The 26,502-nt window shown below is 42.9% G+C and overlaps 1 protein-coding gene across 2 annotated transcripts in view; it reads right to left on the reverse strand.

Annotated features, from left to right (window-relative positions):
* LOC110840395 (uncharacterized) overlaps positions 1 to 26,502 on the reverse strand; it is an 86,789-nt gene that overhangs the window by 14,799 nt on the left and 45,488 nt on the right. The window lies entirely within an intron of this gene.

Raw genomic sequence — 26,502 nt, forward strand, 5'->3', positions numbered from 1 at the left:
AAATACAAGACGCCAATTAAAAGGCCCGTCTTAACAAAGTGTTTAGCACAGAGAACATGATTTCAGCTGCAACGTTTATCCGCCTACCTCAGCGGCATTCCGATAAAAGTATCTGAGACACAGGAATGCATCGGGACGGAAAAATGGCGTGGTCGTTAAAACAGAAGACCATACCAGGTGAGGGCGTGCGTCGATACTCTCAGAAATGAAAGGATGACCGCTCTAATGCCCTTGGAATGCCGCAAATACAAGAGTCCGCTTTGACACTTCCAGTGCAGAACCCAACCGCTGCAGTTCGTCGCACAAAATCCACGTAGCTGAAGATTACGTTAAGGCAAAAACGTTTTGCGATTCGAATTCTGCACCTTCCTCTTCTATCGGAAAAATATGCCAACAGCTGGCCGACTAAAGCCCCTGACTTAACTGAAAAACGCGCACCTTAAACCTCGGCAATGGGCAGAGGGGGGAACACCCGGTAATCCTTGGATAAGAGGATGGCGTCTGGACGCGGTCATGAAGATGGAAATCCGAAGTCGAATCCCGTGGCTAATCACCGCAGCAGATTATCAAGAGGATGGGCATCGCGGCTGAGTGGTTGGTACCCCTGCTTCACATTCGGGAGGTCCAACACTAAAATCACGGCCCCGACACCCCCTGTCCTAAATGAGTTAGTTTTCCTCAGTCCCTCCCGGGAAATGCTGGGATAGTACCGAGAATTATATCGAAAGAACCGAGTCCTTCTAGATCCCTCCCAGTTCACTGGTCGTTTGACGTTTTGAGACCAAATCTACTGAAAGCGACGTTATGAACTGACTCCATGGCGCAGAGTCCTTGCAGATAAGCTGACAGTCGCTCAATCAGTCAAGAAATCCACCGCCTTTTATGCAACCCGGAAGTTGATTACTGTGTTCAGAAATTTCGATGAGATTGTACGAGTAGTAAAACTGCTCGATCTTAGCGCAGTGCTTATTTATATGCAGAGAAACATGCTGCCTCCATCTTCAGGGCTGAAGATACTACAGAAATAAGATCAACAGTGAGATCTTCACAGCCGCCAGAGTGTCAAAATGTTTCTGCATAATTGGTTTCCTGCAGTGGACAGTACAGGGGCACTCAAAGACCCAACCCGAATCGCATTTGATAATCAGTTTAATGAAGATTGGATTCCTTCAAATGACAGTTGAACACAAATGACAGGCTGGACTGATAAGAGGTTATAAAAACCAGGCGCGGGGCAATCGTGGCTTAATTGAAACACACAATAAAGTCAGTGCGACTTTCAAGGGCTCTGTGACCCACAGTTCAATACGGGTCACACTCTTGGCTAGAAATTAAAACTCGAATATACACAACAAAAATCAAAATTCAACATCGATAAAAAGGCAACACTCTCAACCCTATTTTCAGTCACATAAGCCAATTTGACACATTCAAATAAATTCTAGGTTGAATATCATTTCCATAATTATTGGTCAATTACGAATAAATGGAACAATAATGAATAATTTGTCGGGTGGCGTTGAATCATTTCTGACAGCGCGATGCTGACTGAGATCAGGATGTCGGTCTGTTCGTCGAAGTGACCGCCTCAGACACGTCCATCCATCCGAGCAGAGCAACTACATCGTGCACTATACAGCAGAAACTCACGTATTTGCGTCTGAAACGTTTCAACATCGCCAGCCCTTCGAAGCCGAATCTCATCCAAATGACATTTAAGAACTCAGTCCGTACCGCGAAGAAAACACTACACTTCACCATTACAAAGATCAACTGGTTAACCTTGTTTAAGGAAATAATACGACTAAAACGCTAATTAACCTTTGGAGCCGAAGCTCTTTCAAATGAAACTTACGAATTCAGCCCGTACCGCGAAGAAAACACTACACTTTACCATTACAAAGATCAACTGGTTAACCTTGTTTAAGGAAATAATCGCTGTTTACACCGAGAATCATACAAAACCAATAAATGCACTGTGGGCATAATGCAGAATTTTTTAATGTTAAAGAAGGTGGTTAATATAGTTACCACCAGGCTTTAAAAAGTTAAATAATAATACGAATCAGTTAACTGGAAACTCCGATCGTGTAGATTGAAGATACGGACGTTTTGGGTCGGGAATTTGAAGCCGGATTATATGTGAAGCTCACGTGGTGGTCGGGGGGCCCGGAGGGGGGGGGGGGAGAGAATACTCAAGAACGGCGCCGAGAATCTTTCGCCCTCACTCACTCGAACGGAGACCTCCATTCAATAAGATCCTATAAATCGCATCCAATGGACCGGCATGCAACGCGCTCTTTTCACGTCGACCAGGGAGTAAAATAATGAAAAACTGGCCTCAGTGGTTCCATCTGACGAAATTAGGGGAAGTCATCGGCAGAATAGCGGCCGAGTGGTCGAGGTGATAATTGAAGATGAGGTTACCCAGAACAGCATCTGGACCACGGTTAAAACACCAACAAATATGACCGTAATTATATTGCAGCGGGTGGAGGATTCCAGGAGTGGACGGTATTCGCGGACAGCCGATAATGGGTGGTACTCCGGTTTGGAGGCTGGGCTAATCTCGCTGTTATGAAATTTTAGACAAACCACCGGACTTGGCATAAATGGCGGAAAACGTATGGACTAGCTGAGTGACTATCAGCTTCTCAAGGACCATGTTCCATGGACTCAACGAGAAGCCATATTCACAACTATAAATATGAACTAAGAAAAATTAGAGGGCCAGAATATTCTGAACCGCGAAACACATTCTGTCTTGTGGTAATGCAATGTGAGGATAAACGTCTGCATGCGAGCAATTTATTTTGTAATTAAAAAAGAACATTTCGTGCTGAAATCTAATAGCATCATTAGTCGGACGGAGATACCGGTCACAGAACAGACTGTAATTTCGTAATTATTAATAGTGACACCAGGAGGCATTGGCAACGAGAGACAGTAAAATGAAGTAACATCCGAGTCTCGATTTTAGCGAGACTGGTACTCGTTTTTGTAACAAAAAACCTTTCTTACCGAGCTTCTTGTAATTTTCGATTAACTCTTTAAGGAACACTGGTAATTCTGTTTACCACGAGCTGTAACTTTCATTGACTGAGTATCTGGTGTGAATTCTTGAAGGTATCAGCAAATTTTTCGTTATTTTAAACAATTCACACGGCGCTGAATCCGAAAATGGCTGTCTTCTTGGTTGTGGCGCCGTGTAGTCTGGTAGAAGTTTACCAACGGTTCAGAGGTCCTTGCTGGCTTCATCATCAGGGCGATTCTCGCTATGGCACTACAACCCAGAAGACAGCCATCTTCAACTATAAACTCGTTCGATACTGAGGAAAACCACGAAAAGTATCAATCGGGTTAGACTGCGTGCCATCTAACCTAACACCTTAATTAAACAAGTTTTGGACATTCACGTGATACGCCACTTGTTCACAGCACTGCGATTTCATTTGTTTTACTTTTCAAACTTACAATGTCATTCGCAAGTCTTTCGTATTTAATATTAATAGCATTCACTGCGATCAAAATTCTGAACAGCGCCTTCTTAATCGTCATATGTCTTCATTTTAAAGAGTTGGTTACCATAAGAACAAAACCGAATGTTTCGCTATATCAATCGACTGTCGACTTAATATGTCAAGGAACAGCATATTACTTCGGAGAAGCTTTCAATCTGTCGCCATATCTCTACGACGCCAGCATTAACAAAAATTACACCCACGTCGAGAAGTTACGAGCCAAAACCCCGTCCAAATCCCGTCTTTCCTTAGCCACGACTGACAGGTCAGAGGTTAATGGACAGATCGTAGCAACTCAATTTATTCCGCTCAACGTAACGAGTCACTGCAATTTTTATTATTACGTATTATGACCAGGGCACACGAAGGACTCACACAGACACGAGAAATGCGTGAAGATTTTGAGTTAGAAACTCAGAAGGAAGACCAAAACGTAAATGTGTGGATAATATTTAAATGGATCAAAATTCATGGCATCATAAATGGCGCGGAATCCCTTTACTAATTGGGCGACCGTAAGTTTTTTTCTTAAAGATCACGTAACGGATTTGGATGAGCTGGGTTCTGTTCCCGGCGAAGTCAGTAGTTTCTCCCTTCCGTATCAAAACGTCCAGACTGGCTCAGGGGCCCACCCAGACCCCTGTCGGTGCGTAATTAATAAAAGGTGAAAAACTTAACTTTCTTTACTTTTAACCTGAATACAGGCTAGAAATTATTTCAGATCACGATATTTAGAATAGATGGGAAATTAATTTTCGATTAACAAACAACTCTCGACACATTTCTCTCAGAGAAACGAATAAAGTGAATCCAATTTTGTACTGGGATATAAACTGAGGAAAATATTGAATTTATATGACACATTCTTCCCCCCCTCCCTGGTCTAAGCGAATGAGAACGCGGTTTTTATTGTGACAGAGCGAGACCGCGGAAGAAATAACCAGTTTGTCTGTCTGTCTGTCGCCCGTACCTTTTCCTCGAAAACGCAGGCGTGATCAAAGAACAGACACATCGAACGTTATCAAACACGCCCACATCTAAAAAAGCCACAAAATATTATTGTTTCATGAAGCCCAAATGGTGGAAACCACAAATCCGTTGCATAAACCGCGTTATTTCTTGGAGTAGCTACGCCAACGTTTCTGATCAAAGCTCGAGCGACGAAATCGATCCTCATCTGTTCTGACAGCTGCACCGATCCTATTATTTACAACGATAATATTACTTCTTCACACAAAAACGTGTTATTATCTGCCAACTTCGTATTTCCTTCGTTACAAATCACAAATACATGTAATTTTTATTTGTGTACGTTCATAATGTTACATCACAGTGAAACAGTAAACAACTGGCCACTTCTTTACGTAATGAAAAAAAAACCCAAAGGATAATGGCTGTAGTATTTCTTAATCTTCCAAAGATTATAGGCCCATACTTCATAATTATCATAATTGCATCACGTCAACTGCAGGAACCGGAAATGAAATGAGTCCATATTCATCGAATGTTGCAAAATTAAGGCACTGCAGTTAAAACAGTTAAAATCAGAAGGAAATTTTAAAGTTACGGACCCCAAAGGGGACTGTAACTTATATCAGTGGTATTCAACCTTTTTTGTTCGCGTACCCCAAACTCTTCAACTTTGTACCCCCAAAGTTGTTGGTGTATAATTCAAGTTATACATAGTATATAATCTACATCTAAAATAAATTAAATAAATTACATTACTGATTATTCAGTGTTTATCATAAAATAATATATTTTTTTTAAAATTTGACGTGCCCCCTAAGATGTCTTCGCGTACCTCAGGTTGAATACCACTGACTTATATGATACAGGCACATATAAAAGGAACCCGAGGCAACGTGTTGCGTTTTCCCTGTACGTTACTGTACCGAACCATAAGAACTAACGCAAAGGAAGTCAGCTGCTTTGTAGCCCAACGTTCGTGCGTCGTAAATTTTATGTTCTGCGTGGATTAAGTGGGCCCAATCAAAAATTATACTCCACCGACAACAAGAGACTGAGATAAAAATATTTTTTATGTCTTCCTTCGTTGCTCGGAGGATGCGCTCCGTAGCGCATTACTTCATGGACACCCAGTAACTGCGTTCCTCCTACATTCAGTCCTTCGAAGCCTACCGGAATCCAAAGTGGGACAGCTACCTAGAAAGTTGTTTGTAAGATGAATTAAGTTTAACAAGGACGTGGGATTTTTGAATTATCAAGGCGACAAGTACGAAAGTGGCCGTGATTCATCGCCCTGAGGATGGAAGTGGTAAGCTCCTCCGAAACATCGGTCAATAACTACCAGACTACTGGGTAGTTCATCCGGTGAGACATATTATGGAAATCTTTCGCAGTTTCCACGCCCTGTAATGCGACGACAAACTTTTTCCCGAGATGCTGTGCGACGAAGCAGAAGATCATTAAATGGGGCACCGGAGGTGAAAATTACGTACAGCTAAAAATATCTCCCCCGATTTATCACGGAACACGAAAGTGGACGCTGATGGTCGTTCATCTCTGGCGCAGCGGGAAGACAGCGAGCGGGCTCTGAGTGGACCGGGGACGTTAAAAAGCACTTGTCTGCCGAGAAGTGGACGGCGCTCGACCCGGTCACACGTCGGTAACAGCAGAGTACCGTCGGCAAACAAAATTCAATTCCGACTTCAACGGAAGTAAATGTTTCTCTCCCCTCCGCCACATTTACAAGAAAATTTTACGTCATTAAGAGCATTTATCCGACAGTCTCTCTGGAAGAAGATGAAATACAATAAAAATATATTTTTTATTTTCATATTTTTCAGGAATTAGTTTGCATTATTCGTACAACGAGGGGGGATAGAATTTTTAAAGGTGTCTGGGTGTCCCCATAAGATAAGAACCAGCCACAAAAAAATTTCTTCAGCCCTGAAGATGGACATATTATATTCCTCCGAAACGTTGGTATCTACTACAAATCCACACAGCGTTACAACCCGGAAGACCAACATCGACATTTTAAGAGCCGTGAGAAGTTGTCACTTCAGCCCACTGAGCTTGAATTTTTTTTCTGAACGTTCTGTGAAAATTCAAGTTTTGAACAATTTTAAACTGAAAATGTACAGTTATGGTGCAGCGAAGTAAAACACTTTGAACAGAAATGTAGCTGAGTCTAATGTAATATTAATTTCATCACGAATAATACATCAGAACATTAAGGCATTAATGTTAACGTATCCATGGTTACGTATCTAATTACAAGGCTAAATTAGGGAGGTTTAAAACGTCTGAATGTCCATATGGTATACACCCGACAATTAAACAAAGTGTTTGTTTGTTTGTCTGCTTGTATCATAAGCAGAAAGTCCTCTCGCCCCCTTCGAACACAGAAAGAAAGGTTTCCTGTGCTTCTCATGAACCAAAAAAGAACACAAAAAATGGTGATACGGAGATACCCCATCTCTAGGAGTGGGAGGGCCTGATCATGCGCATTTCGGAGCCAAGGCTCTGCTCAGTTTCTGTGTCGTGATTCCTAAGCCCGCAGTAATGTATGATTAAGTTAGGTTAAGTTTTGTTTTGTTTATTTTCATTCTGTTTCTACAACAAAAATGCCTGCATTACGGCGGAAAAGAGACTAGAGAAAAGCGGATAAAAGATAATCAGATATGAAAATGGTAACAAAATGGAATGCAAACGATTCCGTGGGAGATCGAGCCAGGATAGGACAAATAATTCAGAACCAATTTCATGACGACTCAGTCTTAAGGAGGATGAGACGCCCAATGAATCATTCTAATGCTCTGTGGAAATGGAGCGGGCGAAATAAGAGGTCGTTTCGACTTAGAAGAAGATGGCCTTCTTCTGGGAAGTATCGTCGTGAAGTCTGTTAGAAGTTTGCCGACGTTTCAGAGGTACTTACTTACTGAACCGCTCTTAATAAATGAATCTGCATCCCGTTACAAATTGAAGATAAGCGTTGAAGTGGTCGTGGCGTATCGTAAGGTGGTTTAACCAGTTTAATAAATCCGTGAATTCCTCCTTAAGAAGGTAACAGTCGCTCGGTTATCAACAAATTTCCCTTCTTATACGAAAAATTAAGAACGTGGTACATTGAAGTATTGATTCCAAAGAAATTGAATTCCTGGCGTGAAAACAGGGAGAGACGACGTAAAACTGGAGTAATAAGAAGAGTGGTTAGCATTCCAGGGATCGCGTCACGTGGTGTGGTCCGGCGAGACACTGGAAAGGAGACGGAGGGCAAGGAAGAGAATTTGGGGAGCAGAAAACCAGGGAGGGAGACGGAAATTGAGTCAGTCAGCGTCCTGTGCTGACAAATGGATCGGGAAGGAAAGCGAGCAGCGCAAATGAACTGACGCAACACAAAAGAGGAACAAAGAACGAACAGATGGGGGGGGGGGGGGGAGGCAAGAAAAAATGGAATGAAGGAAAGAATAAAAGAATCAAAAGAAATGACAGAGGAGTGGTGTCGTGTGGAGCGCGGGCCCTGTGCGGTCCGCCACAGAAATAATTGGGTGGTAAGAAAAGAATTAGAAACAAAGCAAATACTCCTCTTTGGACATCCAGACCGCCCCCCCCCCCCCTCCGGGCTACTCAACTCTGCCGCGTTGTGCGCTCCGACGGGCCCTGTAATTAAATTCTGGACATGCGAACGTTTGACCCACCCCTAGGAAAGATTGCCCATCAAGAAGCACGTATTGGAACAACTTCCCGTGTTAGGGGTGTACAAACCGAACACACTCTCCTGTCATGCGTCATGGAAAGTCGAAATTGATATTAATAAATCTGTCCCGAATGCATCATCGCCGATGCTCCTGAACGAAATTCGACCAAATTTTGTTCGGGGAGGGGGAGAAATTCATTCTTTCAACACGGGATATGGTCGGTGTTACAATGGATTCGCTGACAAACACGGTCTGTTGGTTTTTTTGTGGTTTATTTAACTAAGTCTCGTCAGTCAGCCCCCGGGTTCAAGATTTCAACCTGTGACCTCTGGAATACGATGCAGGAGTGCCAACTATCAGACTCCAGCAGTTGCTTCGCAACGCCATCAAACGACAACCGCGTATACGAGCAATATTAAATTAAATGCAGATAAAACACGGAACATACGAAGATAAGAAACGAGAGGTCACAGGAGGAGAAGGGAGGATGAGAGGATAATGAACAAGAATTGTAAAGAGCATCGGGGTCACCTGTGGCCCTTGTAGAGTTTTGGCCACCCCGTGAATAAGCTGCGTATGTAATTAGTGGGCCTACAGAACACCTGTTTCCAGACAGACAGACAGACAGCCCTCTAACCAAACACAGTGAAATATGTTTGCTTAATATTACAGTGTTCGCAGCTGCGCACGTATCGACGGGCCGCGACGGTACGTCCAATCAGCCCACGGAACACCTCGTACACTGGCGAGAGACACAGCAGGTGCTGAGATGCCTGGGACCAATAGGAACTGACATGCGAAATCGGTTTGACCAGAGCAGCAAATTTTGAATTTACAGCATAGGCCTAAATCCTGCATCGGCCTATCTGAAGGCACTTACGAGAGGCTGAGGAAAACCAAGAAGACCCTTCGTTTCCGAGTCGGTCACCTCTCGCGTCCAAGTCCAGACGGTTACCGCTACGATAGACTGCCGAGTGCTTCCGGCGATTACTAGTTATTAGTTTATAAAATCACATTTTCCTTCTTCTCTCCAGCCCGAAATGAAAATTCTTTGGCCTACGTTAATAACTGAAACGGAAATTTTCGACTCATAAACTGGTCCTTCCGGTAACGATATAAAACGGCAGCGAATACAGGAACCCTACTTTAAAATATATCACGACCGCTTCCTTTATCATTCTGGTTTATAACAAACGCAGATGGAAACGAATTACCGAACTTGATTTTCCTTGAGGAATAATCCCACACTCAAAGAACTAGATTTCATCACCGTCTTCAAAACAGCCCGCAACTGTGCACAATCTTCAACAAGGCGAATCCGGTTCAAACCTCGACACGGCATTTTTCCATTTTAATATTATCGTCCCATTTGTTGATACGTCTCCGAAATAGTACGCCCCCTCCCCCACCCCCAACCCATGCGTGTCACACGTTCAACCCGTCGCATTCCTCACGATTTAATCATCCTAAAAACATCAGAGCGACGAGTACAAATTATGAAACTCCTCATTACACGGGCTGAGAAGACATCGTTAAATCACGGCAGTTCATCATAGCCTTTTCTTGAAGTCCGCGTTTCCTGCAATAAACCGGATTACGAGTTTTGTTAAGAAAGCAGGAGACTTGAAGTGATTAAAAATAAGATATCTGTAGGCTACATTACACAAATAATGGGAATGAAGAAGGCATATCGTGAAGAGAAACCTTCCCAAAGGATAATAATTGATTTAATAACAAGTTTTAACGTGGGCTGAAAATATACCTGTCGGGGCGAGAGCGACTCAAGTCCATCTGGAAGCGAGTAATTCCGTCCGAGCGCGAAACAGACAGACGCACGAACTTCGAATCCCGGCAGGCCAGCGATTCTCGGCCAGGAAGTCGTAATCACCCCTCGACAGATAATTTCACATATTTCAGGTACCAATTAATGAGCTGGTGAGCTACTGTAGAGGTTCTTAACCCCTTTAGCATTCAGACTTGTTTAAATAGGGACGGGGGGTGTTTTTGGTGTACCGGTCAATTTTGAACAGTAACAAACAGTGCCAAAGACTTTGAGAACTAACCCTCTCTGTGTTAAAAAGCAGTTTTACGCCTAAGAAATGGTCTTTTTACGCGTTAATTGTATGTTTTATTTGGATAGTAACAAACCCATTGAGAGCTTACTCTGATCCCAGTCTTTCAAAGCTTGGTGGTAATTATATGTACCAAATGCCGAAACTGTCATTAACTCTACATTTTGTGCACAAAGTGTATTTATAGATTTCGTATTATTCTCAGTGTAATTAGCGTTAACCAGTTGATCTTTGTAATGGTGAAGTGCTGTGTTTTCTTCGCGGTACGGACTGAATTCTTCGATATTTTTAGATGAGATCAGTTGATTTTGTAATGGTGAAGTGCTGTGTTTTCTTCGCGGTACGGACTGAGTTCTTAAATACTTTTTTTTAAAATGTGACCAGTTGATATTTGTAATGGTGAAGGTCTGTGTTTTCTTCGCGGTACGGACTGAATTCTTCGATATTTTTAGATGAGATCAGTTGATTTTGTAATGGTGAAGTGCTGTGTTTTCTTCGCGGTACGGACTGCATTCTCATATATAAATACACTAATTTCAGCACGAATATATTTTAAACAGTCGTGTTTTAAAGACGGAGTTTACCAACTGGACATCCCTACCAGAAGATGATTAACAGTTGGTTATATAAACAAGTCGAGAGAATCTTTTGAAGCGCCTCATTGTGCGTGGAGCTGTTCCCGCCGGCTATGGGGGGGGGGGGGGGGATACAGACTGAGCTGGTGGGGTAAGTCCCGCTGACAGCCTCGCGTTATTGAAATAAATTGTTCTCCGACAGACAGACGTAGACTCTACGTACCCCGAGACTCTCTCTAGTCGTTCAGCCACGGGTGTGTGCGTGGCCGGCATAGGCTCGCTACTCTGCCTGCTCATTAACATTTTAAAACATCAAACGCTGATAGCGGAAAACAGGCCTAAATCCATTACAAAAAGCAGGTGATCCGCAAATACGCGCCTTACAGACGAAACAAATCTGAAGACACGCAAATTAATTACACTTTATTAATTAAGGATTTTTGAACCGCATTGGACAGCACCCATTGTCGGAGGTGGATACGACGTTGCGGGAGATACTGACTCTGGCCCAAGTCCTTTTTTTTCAAGGACATCATTTTTGTGTTTCTCATTTTAAATGTTCGAGATTGACCCTTTATAGATAAAACTGGCTCTACAAAGTTAAGATATCGACAAATATTTGTATCGGGCAGAAACGTTATTGAACTTTTTTGCACAGGCAGAAAGATTCACGCACCAGATAACAAAGTCTGCTTCGGTCTGTCTCGAAACAAATTGACTGTGTTCGAACGTTCCATTGGCTTTCGACTCTAGCGAAATGTATTATATGGTCTGACCGAAAATGTAGGCTCTGTCAAGGGACGGCAGCGTGAGACGCAAACCACATACTGCCAACTGATTCAACTGTGAGAAGGTCGAACACATTTTTCAATTAATTCGCCCCTTGTACTCTCGACCCCCTCTCTCAAAGGGCCCTCATTGTCGCCTGTTACCCGAAGCTTGGCGCTGATTCTACGACCCCGCTCAAGGGCCATTAGTTGCAGAGAGACACTCGGATGAAACGACGTTTATGAACGATGAGTTCTGGAACGTCAGGCGGGAGGTGGCCGTGGCATATTACAACACGTAAGGGCTACAGAAAACAGATCGACGCGAGTCCCAGATTCAAACTGGTTACCGCCGTCATTAATCGCGGTTACCCCGCCCCTGCAGGGGTGACCACGACACACTTTGCGGCTTTTACGTGGCACGGGTTGCCGCAATAACACACTCAGGGGTTAAAGGCGGTCGGAGCGTGATCTCGGCCCGGTACCGCATGAAGACCCCGTGCACACTGAAGCCACAATCAGCATTTGTAACGAGGGCGGAGGCCTCTCGTTGAACACGCGCAATGCATCCTGGGGTAACTGAAGCGCACTGTTCAATTAAGCTCGTCAAAAATTGCACTGGCAGGAACGGGGTGGGAGCTATTAAATATTCTGTATGAGCTGGGTCTAAAATGGAATTAACACGGCTGAAACGTGACCCCCCCCCCATCCCGTGGCACCTCACCCCAAACCACCACCGGATGGTGACAAAAAATTTCCACCTGATACATAAAGGCATTCCACGCAAATTACAGATCGTACACCCAGCGCCACGAATGCAAATGCACGCGGAATTTCAAAGAAACGTGTGTTAGCATATTATGCTATGTCAGCGATTATTTCAAAGAGACTGATTGCGTCACTGAGTAGGCATTCGTTAAATAAGCGAAACTCTTAAATTATCGTATTAAATTATAAATTTGTTCGTGTCAAAGTGAAGAGATGAAAGACACGAAAAATGGAAAAAATCTGGCATTTCCAATCATGCAGAAACGTTATATACACTACAGACTGGAAGTATAAAATCCGAAGAGCTACTTTGCTAAATTACACGTGGTATTGGTTAGAACGCTGGCCTTGTAATCCTGGGGTCTCGGGTTCGATTCCCGGCGGTGCCCGAATTTATAACTTGTGTTGGGCAAGGCCGTGGTCTAGGCAACACGGAGTTTTCCTCCGTGGCATCCCAACAATTACTCCATTCACACACAGAAGAAGGCAATGGCAAACCACTTCTGGATCATCTGCCAAGAACGTATATGAACAGGTCCCAGTCCGAGAAAAGGATGGAAGGATCCTGTTCATATGGACCTGTCGTCAGACAGAACACTAAATAAAAAATAAATTGAAATATAAAGCAGCAATCACACTTAGGTTGTAAGGTTTGGACTCAAATCCACTTCGTAATCCCCTTTGTGGTCCATTTTAATATCATCCTCAGATCTAGGCGATGCCTACAAAATGGCCTGTTATCACGATATTTTCCAGACAACATTTTGTACGAATTTCATCAGTAAGCTCTCTAAAGCTACTAGCCATTTAACGCTAGTGGCAAACGACCTCTGAAAGTGTTTGGAAGGAGCCGGCTGTGGGTTGTTTCAAAATTCTAACCGGGAATTTTCCTGCTAAGCGACTAGAGACATGTCAGGACAGAAGTTGAACCGAAATTAAGTACCTCGTAAATACAAGTTGTGTGATTGATATCACTACGTAATCTGCTCCATATTATCTGCTCTGGTATCAATGTAATATTTTTTAAACAAAGTTGCTGATTAAATTCTGTCACACACAGAACTCAGGTAGTCAGTGAATGAGTGCCATTTCTCAACTCTTGCAGTGCGCATGAGCAATTCGTTCCAGCCATTCAAACACACTTTTAGGTAAAAGGAGAAGAAGGAAAAAGAAATTACTCTGTTCCGATTGTTAAAGAGAGTGAATAGGAAATGGCCGCAGTGATTTGTCGCCATGTGCAATGTTTGTTCCGTATTAGACGCACAATAAGCGGCTTTAAAAGTTCTGGCTGCAAATGGATTGCTACAAACCATTCACGCAAAACGCACCTGGGAGTGGTATCGCTTGGCTAGTCTGTTCAAAAGCGCAAAGCAAGCCTCGCGAATGCGAACGAACAGCACGGGATTAATCAAATGAAAACCGAAGTTCGTCCAAATAAAACTTAAGAATTCGGTCCGTACCGCGAAGAAAACACAACTCTTCACCATTACAAAGATCACCTGATTAACGCTGTTTAAGGAAATAATACGACTAAAACGCTAATTAACCTTTGGAGCCGAAGCTCTTTCAAATGAAACTTAAGATTTCGGTCCGTACCGCGAAGAAAACACTACGCTTCACCATTGCAAAGATCAACTGGTTAACCTTGTTTAAGGAAATAATACGACTAAAACACTAATTAACCTTTGGAGCCGAAGCTCTTTCAAATGAAACTTAAGAATTCGGGCCGTACCGCGAAGAAAACACAGCACTTCACCATTTCGAAGATCGACTAAGAGTCTTCTATGTTTCTTCTGAGCACTATCCACAGAAAATCATTTCTGAAGACAGAATTTTTACATAAAATGTCACTTTCGCCTAAAAAAAAAGCATCCTTGAGAATCCGTGGTATTCATTTTGTATTCAAAATGGTCGCAATATTGCCCTGAATTTAAACTGGTGCGAATTTATTCAAATTTTGTCCCACCTTCCAAAACGGCATGCCTCGTTCCATAAGGACCGTATTTCGGGACTCGAGACCAGGATATTCAAATGTGGAACCATACATAATGGTCCACGAGTCGCTAAAGTAGCCCATTAAAAGGCTAGTGCCAGCCTGTAACACCAGATGGCAGCGCTCACTGCTGCCAAGAACAGGGAATCTCTACGAGCACCAGATATTATCAGCTGTGGCGTCCTGATAAGACGGCTTCAACTTCATCCTCGGGTTATATTATTCACTATATGGTTTCCTAGCAAATTGATACAAGCGAGAAATGGTGGTCCATGGCATGTAGCTAAAATGGGGGAGGAAATTCTGTGCTGAAAAACTTGCAACTCAACTCAAAGGCGAGGACAAACATGAATGGATAACATTAAGATATATCTTAAAAAAAAGAGGTAATTCATGAGGATGAAGAACGCGCGGCACTAGCTCAGGATCGTCTTGTTTGCAGCTTTGAATGAGTTGTGTTCTTACAGTAAACTCTCTGGGATCTGGAAGGACCCCTTGGACGGCGATCAGCCCATAGCGAGGCCCGCGCACCGAAACACAAAAGAACCGGGACATTTTTCCAGACGCGGCAACACCGACTTTTTGCCTCCATTCATGGAAACATCAGCCAGCTACGTGATACATGATGCAGGCAGATCAGATCTGACAGGGAAATCGATCAGATGCAGTCCTCGTTATCAGCGACCGAGCCCCAGGCTTAAGAGAGCATCAGTTACATCAATATTGTCATTCTGCAACCAGAAGCTAATCGGTTTCGCCTTCTTCTTTTCTTTCCTTCTTTCCTGCATATGTTCACCTGTTTCTTCAGTGCCCCCCCCCCCCCGCCAGGTCACACCGCCAAAGACGACAAAGTGGAATCCGCCATCTTCCAACGCTCGCTCCGTCCGGCACGCCACTGCACGAGTAAACTCGTCTCAGAATTAAGTCACTGACACACCCACACCCAGAACTTCACGCAACAAGGAACTACGTCTCAGGAGTACATAATTTATTTCTCAATTATCAGGTCTCCACGCCATGTTCTGTCCCCTGAGTCTCAAAGCAGAGCTACTTTGAAGCGAGAAATTTGTTGGTGGTGGAATAATTTAGACGGGGCTGTACTGAAGCGGCCTTGACTCACATTGAATCAGTTCCGAAGAATTCGCTTGCCTGAAGGAACTTCTTCACACAAGTTACAATTATCACGGTGTAGTACATACAGGGCCAACAAAACTGATACCAACACATAATTTTATGCCAGAAATAACCGCAACACGTGACGTGGAGAAAATATATTGAACGTAACAAAAGGTCCACAGATGTGTCTCTTATTCAATGCGTAATCCTTTCAGAGGGCACCAAGGTCAATCCGTGGTAAGAAATTGAATCGTCCTTTTGGACGACGTCAATGTACGACATTCAGAAACAAGACACTGTAAAGAAAGAGACAGAAAGCACCTCTGAAACGTCGGTAATCTTCCACCGCAATACACAGTGAAACGTCGAAGACGACAGCTGTCGTTTTGCTCGTGCCATAAGAACCTGAAATCACACCAATCTGTATCGAGAGCCTGTGGGCGTTTGGGATTTTTTAAGGCGGATGGAAACGTCGAGAAACCTCTCAATACGTCATAATTAGTCAGCACAGAAATATTTACATAAAACTACGCTCGCTGGTTTACTTCGGAATGGGTGCGTTCTGAGCCACAGCTGATACCCCGGGGCAGTTATCAAAGTATCGGAAACTAATTTTCTACGAGGAAGCCAAGTCTCTTCATAATTTGCTTAAAGACCGGCGCAGACACAGTTTAAGGAGAACGGAAAATAAACACAACTTTGCCGCGGGCAATTTTTGTGCCCAACTCGGCCCCATTAGACGCCCATTAGAGAACGACAATTTGCATTGGAAATTTAAGCGAGTATATATATTAAATGCGGGAAAAAAGGTAAATTTGTTTCTTAAAAATGTATCTGACAGAATTTAGCCAAGGGCTTCGGAAGATTGATTGTCCAACTACGTTAAAATAATCTTCTAACGTGCGACAATTCTTCCGGCGAGTTCGACAGGAAGGGGGTTGACTTTTCCTTGCGCATGACTGTACAGTATGTGCCACCACCGCCCCCCCCCCCACACGAACAATCGCCCAGTTGATGGCAATCTGCATATGGAATTATTGCAATAATCAGAGCGGGGAGATTCTTTTATTTTTTCGGGGCAGTTCTGAGAGCAGCCCACCCTGAATACTAATTTCGAGTTTTTTCTGTTATTAGCCTCAACTTTTAATGTACATGTATGGTGATTAGGTGATTATACTATATAATGCACAGTCACGTCCAAGCGTATTCCAATATTTTCAATACAAACATCTTCTTTTTTGCAGTGACGCGTGTTAGCGTCCATTGTCTTTACACAAAAGACTGAAGAAAACCATCGATAAATCGAAACACATCTTGTAATAACAGCAGAGCCGACTCAGGTAAGCCAACCCCAAAACAATTAACCTATCATCTCGATTACAAACAAACGACAAAGGAAATATTATAGACGTACACATCAGATCAACTTTGAACTGAAAAATAAAAAATCTCGATTATATCTGACGTTGAAGAAGTTATTTTAACGGGTTCTGACGCAGAAGATACTTGTAGGTAGAATATACTGCGTCCATCTTCGGGGTTGAGCACTGCGAGTCGTAACTGACAAACGAAGTGGTGGTGGGTTGCGGTCCTCAGGGTTGTGACGCCGTGTTGCAGGCTGCTGCCGGCCTGATTTAATTACTACCAACCCGTGAGATCACAATCCACAAAAATAAAAATCACACTCAGAACATTTCTCGAAGTTTGACAAAAAAAAACTGATCTCATGTTTGGGGGCGTCCATAATCTAACTTCCGCAAAAAAAAAAATTCAGAGTTAATTTCAAAAGACTACATACTTATTACACAGACTGTCGTCGGTAAAGAATTGTCATATTTGAGAGTAGGTCTCCATAGTAACTATAAGCCTCTATGACAAAAGACAGCCGAACCAAAAAGGGGCCCTTCCTGTGTATTAATTGATTCGTAAAATCCCGCCGTTGACACGGAAACAACACTAAGACTGCTCTTAATTCCGTAGGCAAGAAAAGATTTACGACGTGCTTTTTAATTACACTTTCATGCAATAGCATTTCTGCCTTCAGTTCTATCCTATTCGAGTCCGTTCTGGTTACACGTGTTAACACGCGGCCTGCTAATAGTCGGTTTACAAGCATGCAACTAATTAAGACATGAAGTAGGAGAAAGCTCTGAATTATTTATAATCACTTTATACGAGGCCTTTCTCAGTAAATTGCATAAACTCACTGTTAAATGGAAAACGGGCATATGTACGCATATTGATTTTATTTTTACACCCACACAGAAAAATAGGTACCAATGCCGTTCTTTTAACTTTTTTATATCTTCTTAGCCTTTGGACACAATAAATGGGCCAGACAAATCCTATTCACAAACCTCCAATTTTTTTCCTTACGTCCTATTTTAATATTATCTTCCATACACGCCTACTTCTTCCCCCCAAGTTGTATCTTCCACAAGGTACACACAAAAAATTTACATACTCTCACGCCACGGTGGTCTAGCGGTTAGAACGCTGACCTTGTAATCCTGGGGTCTCGGGTTCGATTCCCGGCGGTGCCCGAATTTATAACTTGTGTTGGGCAAGGCCGTGGTCTAGGCAACACGGAGTTTTCCTCCGTGGCATCACAACAATTACTCCATTCACACACAGAAGAAGGCAATGGCAAACCACTTCTAGATCATCTGCCAAGAACGTATATGAACAGGTCCCAGTCCGAGAAGAGAAAAGGATGGAAGGATCCTGTTCATATGGACCTGTCGTCAGACAGAACACTAATTAAAAAAATACTCTCTGATATCGTGACAGATTTTTGTTTCTGTCGTCCGGGAATGTACGTCACGAAAGGAGAATCCCACCGCAGACAAAACTCAGGAGGCGATGAACAACTTTGCAGCATTACAAGTTGAACGAGTTGTGGGGAAATTGAAAAATATATCACTGTTCCCATAAATATGCCATTTTAATATATTCAAGTATTTTTTTAAAAAAAAAACGCCATTATTAAAAGACTTGATAAATAACATTTATGTTGCAAGTACTTGGCTGTAAGTATATACATCAGACTGAATAATTATTGGACCACCTGTAGCGCGGTTCTATTTACGTATTCATTTGACTATTAACTGTTATTGATAAATTGTTAGTGAATTTAAATATTAAACGTTTCACAGTCGTAAACAAACGTGAACCGACTCTCTCGCCAAAGTTTTGATCATTTGTATTAAGTCACTGTTAAGTTTGTTCTATAGAAGTTCGCCAATCTCGTCTGAATTATATTTAAGAATCAGGTCCGTACCGCTAAGAAAACACCGCACTTCACCATTACAAAGATCGACTGGTTAACCTTGTTTAAGGAAATAATACGACTAAAACGCTAATTAACCTTTGGAGCCGAAGCTCTTTCAAATGAAACTTAAGAATTCAGTCCGTACCGCGAAGAAAACACTACACTTCACCATTGCAAGGATCAACTGGTTAACCTTGTTTAAGGAAATAATACGACTAAAACGCTAATTAACCTTTGGAGCCGAAGCTCTTTCAAATGAAACTTAAGAATTCAGTCCGTACCGCGAAGAAAACACTACACTTCACCATTGCAAGGATCAACTGGTTAACCTTGTTTAAGGAAATAATACGACTAAAACGCTAATTAACCTTTGGAGCCGAAGCTCTTTCAAATGAAACTTAAGAATTCAGTCCGTACCGCGAAGAAAACACTACACTTCACCATTACTAAGATCAACTGGTTAACCTTGTTTAAGGAAATAATACGACTAAAACGCTAATTAACCTTTGGAGCCGAAGCTCTTTCAAATGAAACTTAAGAATCGAGTCCGTACCGCGAAGAAAACACTACACTTCACCATTAAAAAGATCAACTGGTTAACGCTGTTTAAGGAAATAATCGATGTTTAAAATGAGGAAAAGTTGTTCGACTGTTAGAGTAAGTGGTTAATATAGTTACCAATAGCCGTTATAGGGAGTGGTCTTGGTACATAAACCACAGGGTAGCTTATAAAGAGTGTTTCAAGCACATAAATGACACAGACACTGCAACATTACTTAAAGCTTGCTAAAACAAAAAGCTACCTTAAATCTGGTACTTGTCCCATGAAAATGTCTAGACAATATTAACGACCCTTCGAGAAAACTTACAGTAGCCACTAGAAGACAAACACAAGGCAAAGACGAGGTGGTTTATTGTTTTATTTGCTTTCTGTTACAAGAACCAAAGGATTCATTAGCTAAGCGTGTGTTCCATTAACACACATCTGCCAGACACTCGTAAACACATGAACCACTCGAGGACCTTCAACCTTTCGGCCCTGCAGTACGAATAAGGAAACTTCTTTAAGGGCAGACATTCTGTTAAGGAACACCTGAGACAATCATGTTTCAGGTACATGAACTTAATTAGTGACATAAGATAGTATAATTGCGTCATATTGTGAATCGAATATTAAATTAATTATTCGGTTTTGTCCGTGTAATCACAATTATATTTAAAATTTACAAATAAGATAATTAAAATATCATTTTATGTTCCATATCGCATAATCGATTTACATTTGGAACATTTTTACAACATGTTTCGGTTTCATCGAACCATCTTCAGGTGTTAAATTATATCAACAAACTTAAAACTCAATTACAATTTCTGTTGTGTAGCTTTTTGGAGATGTTCATATCCAGATTATTTTCATATATTGGAGCGAATGTATTATTGTTTTAATTAATTTAATTAATGACAACATAACTTTCGGGCAGCAGCGATCAAATTCCTACCATCACTACGTGTGATCAGTAGTACCAACCGTCTGTAGCTAATGTTATCGTTTAAGGTTACAGAATTTCCCTTCGCTGGCACGGGAGAAAAATTGTGATTGATCGATTTTTAGGTAATTTAACAACACTTTTTTCTCTCTCTTTCGTATGTTGTGTCGCGTCAAATGAGATGGAAAGATGATCATGAAAGGTGAGAAGGTATGGATTTAGAAGGAGGCCACAACTTGATTGGCATTGGCCTGGAAACATCGACACCGCCCTTCGCCAATCACCACGTCATTCAGCACTATATATCATCCGAGCACCTGACAACATCGCAAAATAAACCAAAAGTAAGGCACCACGTCAGGGTAGGCCTACGGCATTACAAGCACGGTAACCTGCTCGATTTTCACCCAAATTTAATAGCGCAGAGGGGGCCCCGGGGGGGGGGGGGGAAGAATCAGATGAAGTTTATTAAAGTCCTCCAACCCGAACAAATTACCCCTTAATACCCTAAACGTAAACAGCCCAAAAAAAAATTTACGAGCTGTTTATTTCAGTTTCTGGATAGAAAGCAATGAGGGTTGCATAATTGGCGAGTTTGCAAGGAAAACTTCGTGCGCATTTCACAAGGCACTCACTTCGCGGTTCTTGCCTCGGCTAATTCGATTGCAGGCAGAAATTAAAATTTTGTAAACACCCATTCGTCTGCTAGCAGAACAGCCTGATTTGAGGAAAAAAATTAAAAAAATTACTGGACACCCACGCAGGTGCAAATTAAATCTACAGGCATCGATACTGGTCCTCTGAGTTGAAATGCCACGCAGACTTGCAGGTAAATATCAGCGTTTCGAAAAATGAAACATGAAAGTTTTAAAAAAATAAGAAAGTACAGCGGAAATGTTTACGTCTGTTTTACTGTGAATACTGAAATATCATCGCCCTGATGACGGAGGCAGCATGACCTCTGAAACGTCGGTAAACATCGACCAGACTACACAGCGCAACAACCCAGAAGACAGAAATCTTCATACTCGTCGCCCTGATGATGGAGGCAGCATGACCTCTGAAACGTTGGTTAACATCGACCAGACTACACAGCGCAACAACCCAGAAGACAGAAATCTTCATACTCTGATGACAGAGGCAGTATGACCTCTGAAACATTGGTTAACATCTACCAGACTACACAGCGCAACAACCCAGAAGACGGAAATCTTCATACTCTGATGACGGAGGCAGTATGACCTCTGAAACGTTGGTTAACATCTACCAGACTACACAGCGCAACAACCCAGAAGACGGAAATCTTCATACTCTGATGACGGAGGCAGTATAACCTCTGAAACGTCGGTTAACATCGACCAGACTACACAGCGCAACAACCCAGAAGACGGAAATCTTCATACTAAGAATCGCCCTGATGACGGAGGCAGCATGACCTCTGAAACGTCGGTGGACATCTACCAGACTACATGGCGCAACAACCCAGACTCACCGCCGTGAAAACCTCAAGTCCTTCATACCGAAATATGATTAAAACGTCGAGAAAAGCGAAGAGGGATTATCTTTATAGAATTCTGGTTAGAGACTAATAACGAAAGAGGCCATTCACAAGACCAAGGCGTGAATGGAAGGATGCTAATAAAAGTTAAAAGTGTGGGTCTGTTGTTAAAACCGACTCAGGACGTTAATTGTCTTGCTTTTGTTAACACGCTGATGAATCTCGGAGCCCTTAAGTAAAAGTATCAGCTGTGTAAACTGTCGAGGTATCGAGGAACGTTGCGTGCCAGGAAGACGTTTTCAGAACTCTGGCGCCCCTTCCGAGCAAATATTGGCTTGAAACTCGAGACTGTAACCCGCCACTCCGAGTGAGAAGTGGCTGTATTTTACACAGAGCTCTTAATTACCGGAGAAGAACGGCTCTCATATCGGTTTGTTTGCTCGTAGCCTGCAGGAACCGTCTCTGAAATTCAGCACACAGCGACCCCGTGAAGTTGACGTCACTGCGTACGACCACGAAGACGTCCGACAGCGATCTACTGGGGGCCAAGAATAAAACTTCAATTTACACTTAATTTCTTTTTTCAAAAACTCTTATGTTTACGTTGCAAGTGCCCATAATTATCAGTACACACACAGACAAATTTCTAGTAACATGAAAAGCGCGCAGTCCTCTATGCTCGGCTCCTAATTGGAACGCGCAGACTCGAAGCTATTTCTCTCTAACGCTAATTTAAAAGCAAATTTCCTGCTATAAATTTATATTTACTAGGACCACGACGGACATTAAATTGATTCCGTTTGGCTCCACTAAAGTTATTTCGGAACTCACGCGCAGAATCCTTACCTCCTACCACACCAAAACCAACAGATAAAAGAAATCGGGCAAGGCGGAAGGAGACAGCAATTTGTCGACGTGAAAACTACACCATTTCTCTTTTACGTTCAACCCCCACCCCCCCCCCCAACCCGAGGGTTTCTTTCGCGCAGGCATAAACGCGGTACTGATTGTGACTTTGGAGCCAACCCAAAATCCATTGAAAATCGGTGGGCCGGTAAATTCTAAATACCACCTTCAGCACACCAGAGCGTCCCAAAATGGATTTCTTTTCAAACTTGGCGGAAAGCAATGGGGAAAGACGGACTAGAAGAAAGGCTGGACTGGCGTGAAATTTATTGGAGGGATCGAGGCACCGAGGGGTCTGTCTTTTATCCGCTGTAAGAAGAACCCATAAGTAACCCTGTATAACCCTAGTATACTAGCACCTTCATCCCCAAAGCCAGTGGTGAATTGGTTCGGCTAAGGGTAGTTAATGATTCATCACGACCGACAAGACCCCAGAGACTCAGACACCACCCCCGTGATATGTGAAGATATCAACAAAACGGCGAAGTTCTGCAACTACTAAAACCTGTCTAAAACGGGCATACACGGAAATTAAAATTCACTCAACGACAGGAAGACTTTTACCGATTTTGTGATCAGACAATTCGTTCGATCTATGCTTCCTGTAACACACAGGAAGGCAGCATGCTCCTCTGAAACGTCCGTCAATATTAATACCAGACGGTGCCAGATCCCACCTTCTCGTCGCCATGACAGTCACAGGGAGATAATTTCTCAGTGGGTAGTGAGTGCTTTAGTCGGTGTTAAGGTCGACGGAGCGTGTAGCTGACCACTCGCCTCCAATCTAGTGCCAAAATCTTTAGAAAGCAGAGTTGTACACTTCCCAACACGTCTTCGCGGCGTGCCTTTGTGCTGTCAGGCTACTCAACGTGCAGCAGCAATGTCGCTGGAAATGTCTGGCCAGTACAGCTGTGCTCCTGGTATTACCTACATTCAGCTGTCAGTAAGCTGACAACACGTCCACAGCAAAATGCCAGTAGTTTCAACAATAAAAAAGGGTACGCCCCCGAGACCTCACACGACCTCCTCAAACAGACCCCAAATCTGGAACCGACATTCTAATTACCTAAGAGCTTCAAGATGGCTGTCCTCTGGGTTGTTGCGCCGTGTAATCTGGTAGACGTTTACCAACGTTTCAGAGGTCATACTGCCTCCATCATCAGGGCGATGAGTATGAAGATTTCTGTCCTCTGGGTTGTTGCGCCGTGTAATCTGGTAGACGTTTACCAACGTTTCAGATGTCCCTACTGCCTCCATCATCAGGGCGATGAAGATCTAAGAGCTTGCATGAATAAGATAGCAGCTGGAATACCCAATAGTATAAAGTACCTATGAAAATAACTGCGGTGGTAAAGATGTGGATTTTGGTCATGTAGATGGTTAACAACGTTACGGAGAAACATATCGACCCTGAAGACAGAGGCGTCACAACCCAGATCATAAGTGACAAGTAACTTGTGAATTACGATTACTACATGTACAGGTCACGTTCTTCGTATTAAACGAATGTCCAACCAATCGCACCGAGGTTTTCCTCAGTTCCTGTAGCCAAATGTGGGAAGAAGGTGGTCTATTAGAGGCTTAACACCAAACGCAGTTGAATTAACGTCGTTAGGTAAACAAAGAATTTTTATTTTTATTTTTTTTGAAGAAAATTGATTACTTCAAATTCAGATGTCCTCGAGGTTCTGAAGTCATCACTGGTAAATGTTTTTGGGAAGGCTTGTATTTACCATTTCTAGCCGATTGGAGTGACTAACCGTGCTTCCCCCCCACAAAAGGCGAATTCCTCCCAGACAATAAATTATTGCAGAACGGGGGTAGAAAGACACCCCCCAACTTTCGGTGGGTCTGGGGTCCGGATGACACAAGACGACGCGGGAGATCGGACATCGCTTCTCAGTCCACGCGCGTCCTTCGTTGTAATAAAACACTAAACCGAAGCTTCCATTCACTGCCGCCAACCCCTGAAAAGTTTCCCCAGATTCATACAACTTTTAAAGTGACGCACGCGGGGATAGATTAGGCGGATGGGTGAGTCGACCGCCGGTCTGGACACAGAGGAAGGCCCTGCCCTTGCCGAGAGCCGAACCCCGGCCGTCAACCGCGTGCTCCTATACGAATCACGAAGGTTGAGATGAGACTATCACTGGCTCTTAAAGTTGAACCAATTGTAATCCAACTTTAAGGATGTCAAAAGAGTTCTAACTTCTTTCGTCCCTAAGTTAATACCATGTACATTTTGTGCTTAGCTTACTCTCTCGGTGATGCCAACCTAAGAGAGCATAAAATCCTGGTTCTTCAATTAAAGAAAATATTTCCTATCGTCTTTCGGGGGTCAAAAGGTGACGATCTTTAGCTTAAAATAACGCGCGTCACTTACATGGAAATATATTACTTTAAACGGAAAAAGGTTTCAGGCAATGTCGAAATATGCCCCTCCTTGGCAGGAAAACGCGCTGAAAAGTGAATCGGCGCTAATTGAGGCATTTCTCATTAACCTATAAGGGAATTTGATCCCGCGTAAAAGGTGCGGATATGGAATTTCATTAAGGAGCTCGGGGACACCAAAAAGTTCGAGACAAAAAAGCGGGCGTTGGGGGAATCCTTAAGCCTTTTTGCATCAAGTCGTACTCGGGGTCGTATTTCTCTGTCGCCTTCAAAACGATTCCTGACATTAATAAAACGCTTAATACTATTTGCTCGTCGTGCCCTCAACCACAATTTTCATTAAACTCAAACTGAACTTTAATAAGAGTTTCGAAATTTTTCCGCCTCGAGAGCATTCTCGTCGTCTTGAAGCAAGGCGAAATTTTTCCGTCAACTTTGATACTTCAAATCGATAAAACATTTTTTTTTTCTTTTTCCAAAACTATTCAATAAGGCTACGTCCATACTTCACACGCAGTTCGTGCAGCTTTATACTTGGCTACGTATTTCGACTCAGCCTATAAAATCTTTCTCGATGTCTACCCTGAAGACAGATGCAGCATGTTCCTCTTCACCTTCAATACTGTACGCTGTCGTAACACAGTAACCCTAGATTCATAATCTTGCATTCGTAGATACGTCAAATCTTAGAACTTTCGAGGAAAAAAAAGGTAAATTTCACTAGGGGAGGGATATTTTTCATGTTGGTAACACCTAGCAAGAGAACGATTCTTAGAAACTTTCGTATTTTAAGCATCGAACAATAGAAGTTAATCCTACATTCAGTAAACAAAGTCGACACCGCCTGTGAGTTTCAGTGTCGTCCTACGTACAAAAAGGGAGAATTTGGGGGGGCGCTAAGTTCTGAGGTGAAGCCAGAACAATTTCAAACTAAATTTGTCAGTTTCGGAGGGGTAGCTAAATTATGGCTGCTTCATGCCACAAAACACAGTAGTGAGTACGTAATTCTGCAATTAGCATTCAGGTCTATAAAGAACTAAAGAATGCATGGAGTAGATCTACAGACGCCCCCCCTACGCCACTCTCGTTTTACAAAATCCCTGGCTTTACGCTTGATCAGATGCAAGTCCTGGTGACGTACGCCCCTCTTCCACTCCGCGGTTAACAGCTTCTCCAGGATATGGTACAGTAAACGTAATGCAATTACGTCCAGGGCTCCATCGTTAACAGAACGTGTCCCACGAGAGAGAGAGAGAGAGAGGGTAGGGACAGGGCAGGAGTGCATTCATCAGACACCCCCCCCTCCCCCAAGCTCTTGTCCGTCCCATTTACGACACTCACATTTCATCATAACGATGCTAATCCTGCGAAGGTCCAGTGGTTTGCAATATGCGGGTCGCGACCCCTCTGACAGCGGAAACGAATTAATGACATTCAGGCCGTTCTGTCCGCACAAGTCCGTCAGAGAGC

This window comes from Zootermopsis nevadensis, unplaced genomic scaffold, assembly GCF_977971745.1.
Source record: "Zootermopsis nevadensis isolate Lab colony 2312 unplaced genomic scaffold, Znev_1.0 Znev_ptg000002l, whole genome shotgun sequence".
NCBI lineage: Eukaryota > Metazoa > Arthropoda > Insecta > Blattodea > Termopsidae > Zootermopsis > Zootermopsis nevadensis.